At 38.2% G+C, this 5,547-nt stretch overlaps 1 pseudogene; it reads right to left on the bottom strand.

Moving 5' to 3' along the window:
* Positions 1 to 298: 298 nt before the first annotated feature.
* LOC107725369 (toll-like receptor 2) lies at positions 299 to 3,831 on the bottom strand (annotated as a pseudogene).
* Between the last annotated feature and the right edge of the window lie 1,716 nt (positions 3,832 to 5,547).

The raw sequence follows: 5,547 nt of genomic DNA, 5'->3' as shown, positions 1-5,547 counted from the left end.
TATTATCTCTGTTTAAGTGATAAAGAAGACCTAAATATACAATTTAAGCCATTTCTTATAAATATGTGACTCATTTTAGAGAAAATATGAGTAAATAAATCATTAAGACATAAAAGTCACTGTATAACAGGAATGACCCATTTATTAATATTTTGAATTTTCAAATTTGCTTTTAGTTAACAATAACACTGTATATACAGTAGGCCTACAAATAAAAGTAATGCATCATAGAGACATTGCATTTTGGTACTTGGCCAGTTTTGATTAGTCTATATTTGTCACACAACCTGGCAAGCCGTTAACATTCATCTCTCTGTAGAGCAGCTCTCAGATTGCTCCAGAACTCGCTTCTCTTTTCCTCCTCCTCAGGCCACTCCAGATACGTCCTGGAGTTCATAATCTTCCTCAGCTTGCAGAAACGCTTGGGAATGGTCTCCTTCTTGATTGGTTCTAGAAGTACCAGGACAGCGGAGTCATTGTGTTCATCGACTATGCGGAAATGTGAGTAGTCCAGCTCGTAACGGCACCATTCGCTGGTAACAAAGTGCTCAGACAGAACAAAGAGAGTTCGATGGCTCTTCTCATTCGAGTCAATGATGTTGTCCACGATCCAGCGGCCCGGCTGGAAGTCCCGTTTGTGCAAACACAGGGCAAACGTAGGATGAGCTATCTCTAGTTCTGGAACAAGGATCTCCTCAACCCACTCAGCGTCATGTTGACTGTAAGATACAAAAGCATCATAGCGGAGCTCTTCGGCCAGTCGACCAACTGCAGGTTTTCTTTTGGCTTGTATCCATGCTTTAGTCATCTGCAGATACCATATAGCGTGAAGCTTATGGCAGGTAACAACAATAAGTCCAAGCGCTATGATAATCACAGAACAAAGCACTGAGACAGCAGGGATCATATAACACTCGAAAACTGACAATCTGACACTGTCAATAGAATCACCTCTGAGAGTGAATGGAGTGTCGCACACGTAATTGCGATGACTATCCCTTAGTGTGATGAAAAGGTCAACATCCTGTTTAAAGAAAGATACAAACTCGCAGGAGCACACAAAATTGTTATCACCTGCTTCCAAACATTGTAGGTTTTTGAATCTCTTCAAATCACTCCTGTTAAACATCCGCAAGGCGTTCCTTTGGATAAGCAGTGTCTGCGGCCTTGGAATTAAGTCCCACTGTGGGAGTTTTATAAATCGGTTGCCTGTCAGTATTAACGTAATAATTTGGGGAAATCTTTGGTTGAACACCATCAGCGTGAAGCTTATGGCAGGTAACAACAATAAGTCCAAGCGCTATGATAATCACAGAACAAAGCACTGAGACAGCAGGGATCATATAACACTCGAAAACTGACAATCTGACACTGTCAATAGAATCACCTCTGAGAGTGAATGGAGTGTCGCACACGTAATTGCGACGACTATCCCTTAGTGTGATGAAAAGGTCAACATCCTGTTTAAAGAAAGATACAAACTTGCAGGAGCACACAAAATTGTTATCACCTGCTTCCAAACATTGCAGGTTTTTGAATCTCTTCAAATCACTCCTGTTAAACATCCGCAAGGCGTTCCTTTGGCTAAGCAGTGTCTGCGGCCTTGGAATTAAGTCCCACTGTGGGAGTTTTATAAATCGGTTGCCTGTCAGTATTAGCGTAATAAGTTGGGGAAATCTTTGGTTGAACACCATCAGATCATTTTCACTGAGATCCAGGACCGTCAAGAAGGCAGGCATGGGGTCATCTTGTGCTGGAAAGGTTCAGAAACCTGAGAGTTGCTGGCCAGCTACACTTTTCTGGCATAGAAACAAAACTATTATGGCTTAAGTCTAAATATGTGATGTAACTTAATGTTAGTGGTCAACTGAGACATCAGCCCAAGGGATTTTAAAACGTTCTGGCTCACGTTAAGAGTGATGAGTTTTGATATGCGCCAAAACTCGTAGATAACGTTGGTGCAATTGTCAGGTCTGAAAGGAGGTTCTGACTAAGGTCCAAATATTCAAGTTTCTTCAACAGGACAGTAGTTATCGGAGGAATAACAAACACTGTGCCGTTGATCACAGACACCTTGTGGAGCTTCACCAGCAGAAATCCCAACTGCTTCATGCTACTGAACTCAAAGAACCCTTGGATGTCGAGATTACGTATGTAGGCCGTATGTACTTTTTCATAATGTGTGTACGAAGCTTTCTGCCACCACCCTTGACCAATCAAATGTACATCTTCAAGACCAATGCAAGACAAAGAAGAATTATCCATGACCATCAAAAAAGAGGTCAATGCTTCATCAGTTGTGGTGCAATTATGGAAACTCAAGCTTTCAGTCCCACCTTCTCTCGCCGCTTTAAAGGATTTCGAAGTGTTCGTTCTGAGTTCAACATCTTTGATAGTCAGCCGAGTTTTAGGGTGGGAGACGTCTTGAAGAACCTTATATAAGACTAATTCTGGATCGTTCTGAAATAGACTCTGAAGGCTCAAAAAGACTAAACCGATGGGACGGGCTGCTTTTAAGCTCCCGTTCACATATGACCTCAGGTTACTGCCAATGAATGTCATCTCATCCAGATGAGTGAGCCCATCTATGCCATTCTTGTATACCTCTCTCAGTGAAGGACTACCGAATTGCAGCGTTCTTAGGTTAAGGAGAGACTGGAAAATGGGAGCAGGTCCCAAGGTGGTGTATGGGTTTCCTACAAGGTTCAGTTGCTAAAGAGAGTTTAGCTCGTGGAACCAAGACGAAGATAGATTTTTTAAGTTGTTTAAGGACAGATCAAGAACTTCCAGGTTATGTTGAGATTTGAAAGCCTCCTTGTGTATAAACTTGAGCTTGTTCTTATGCAAGTTCAGGGTTTTCAGCTCACTATATGGGCTGAGATCATTCAAGTCAATAGACTCAATTTGATTGAATGACAAGTCAAGGCCAAGAGCATTCACTGGAACTTTTGGGACCTGTTGGAGATGATTTGATGAACCGTTGCAAAAAATATTGCTGATCACAATTACATGTCCTGGAGTAGTCAAAGCCTTGGGCCAAAATTAATATAAAAAGTATTACAGACATTGCTTCCAAGGGTCTCATCCTGTAAAAAATAGATTTTTTAAAATAAATAAATAGGGCACAATGTACTGTATTAGTATGAAGGAATTTACCGTATTGATTTTTACAGGTGTTTGACCTGTATATAATTTTTGCACTGCATGGCATGTATATATATAGAGTTAACCGAAATGCCCATAAAATTAATGGAAGAATTAAAAGAATTAAAAAAAAACATATCAAATAAATGCTGTTCTTTTCAACTTTCTATTTATCAAGTAATCCTTAAAAAATGTATCATGGCTTCCACAAAAAAAAAAATATTAAGCAGCACAATTGTTTTCAACATTGACATTAATAAGAATCGTTTCTTGAGCAACAAATCAGCATAATGGAATCATTTCTGAAATATATGACACTGAAGACTTGATTAATGGCTGCTGAAAATTCAGCTGTGCGTCACAGTAATAAATTTAGCATACACAAAAGGAGAAACGCTCAAAACAGAAGTCCTCAATTTCTGATCCAAAACGGTCAGCCAATCAATGCACTTTCATTTCATTCTGTGTCTATACCTCAATATTACACCACGTTTTGTATAATCGCAAGCTTATGATTGCAGTATTAAAACATGTTGAATATTAAAGTACTTCCAGTCTAGCATATTTCAAGACAGAAGAAGTCAACTTTGATTACCTGACTGCCATTATTATGACTGGTCCTCTTTTCTATGCAAACTGCAGTTTGGCCGTAGTCATAATAGGAGAAAACAAACAGAAATCAAACATGCAAACACAGTGTGAGTCACAGGAGGTAGTGAAACTCAATAGCCTGATTGAAACTTACAAAATCATGTCTCTTTTATCAGGAACATAGATTTTAGGGATCCACCCATAGAGACCAGTCTCAGAGCATGAGTACATATACCTGCATGCTTCATTTATAGCTATAGTTGGGTAATAAGTATTCAGACTGTCTCAAATGTCTTACACAGCTTTTATGCAAATCGTTTTTTGTAAAAACTATTTCAGATATCTGTTTAGTTTCACTTCACTAAACAACGAATTAAGGATTTGAAAAGAGGAAGTAGCCTTTTTTAAGCAAGGCATGAATTTTATTATAAAGTATCTCTACATCAGTCTTGTGGTAATTACAGGTCACACCCAGTGCTTTTCATAACCAGCTTTAATTCAAGGCACTGCAAATATTTTACAAAGAGTAATAAAAGAAAGAGAAGAGCCCTGTGATAAAATACTGGGATCCTCATGTTGAAAATGTTAGAGATGGATTTTGAGTTGTCATATTTATGGTTTTATGTTGATTACTTGCTTTTATGTGTTATAGATCAAATATCTTGATAATGGGTTTTTCTGGCATGATATTAAATGTCCTTCTCTTTTTGACCTTAGCAGTTGCGCTGATGAAAGCCAATCTAAAATTGCAAGAGGACACCTCCCTTGTGTCACCAGTTAGTGACAGGCGAAAAGAGGAATAAACCTATATCAGACATAAACAATTTTCTCAATTCACGTGGGACATATAAAGTTACTCTGCTATTTCTGCTCCAGTTGATTTGAACTGTTGATGGCACAACAGTATTTCTGTGTTTGAATTTCAGATACAAATAGAGAAAAATGTATACAAGTCACGTTTAGTGTAAATATGCAGACTGAGTCAAAAAGAGAAGTGCATGCAGCGTTAACTAAGCATCAAAACTCTCTTGGATAGTTAAAATTTGATGCATAAAATATTACTTCTAAACATGTTTTACACTAATGGTTCAGAAAGGAAACCTTGCACGTATAGTTTATACTAAAAAGAAGACATTTTCTGTGTGTATCATATAATTATATTCTGGTCTCTAGAAATGTCTTGGGTCATTTCTTTAAAGTAAGCCTGATTTGATCTGCTACAGGCAAAAACTGAAAGTCTGATCACATATATAATAACAGCACACTTCTCCTCAACAAGAAATATTACTTTTATGTCTTGTGTTCAAAACCCCAATCCTACTTGACCAATAATCATTTTTTTTATGTATTTAAACCTCTCAGAGCACCACTTATTTTGTAAACATGCAAAAACTTAATGGCAAAGGCCAATAGGGTAATGATCATCTACCACAACACATTTTGCAGGCTACATCACAAAAAGGATACTCTGGATCTGGAAAAGAGTAGGCTAATTGAGATTAAAAAAAAAAAAAACATTAATTGTGTCCTTGAGGAAGAACAGACGAAACTTAACAATTATGTCATTAATTAGTTAACTTAAACAAGTCACAGTAAAGGAAGTTAAATAAAACTGGTTAACAGATACCCATACATTGCCACATTGCCTCTACAACTTCCTCTGGCTGACCTCGGTTACCACGTACATTAATACGTTTGACCATAAATTCAAACACGGGCGCTTTAACTAGTTTGCGTAACCACCTCAAAGTCCCGCCTCCAGGCCTGCAGCCATTGGCTCAACGTCTCAGTTAGGGAGTTTTAATTGGATGC

This window comes from Sinocyclocheilus rhinocerous, unplaced genomic scaffold (assembly GCF_001515625.1).
Source record: "Sinocyclocheilus rhinocerous isolate Xijiao unplaced genomic scaffold, SAMN03320098_v1.1 scaffold1386, whole genome shotgun sequence".
In the NCBI taxonomy this organism is placed as follows: Eukaryota; Metazoa; Chordata; class Actinopteri; order Cypriniformes; family Cyprinidae; genus Sinocyclocheilus; species Sinocyclocheilus rhinocerous.
Note: the sequence above shows the minus strand (reverse complement) of the source record. Positions and strands in the feature narration are given on the sequence as shown.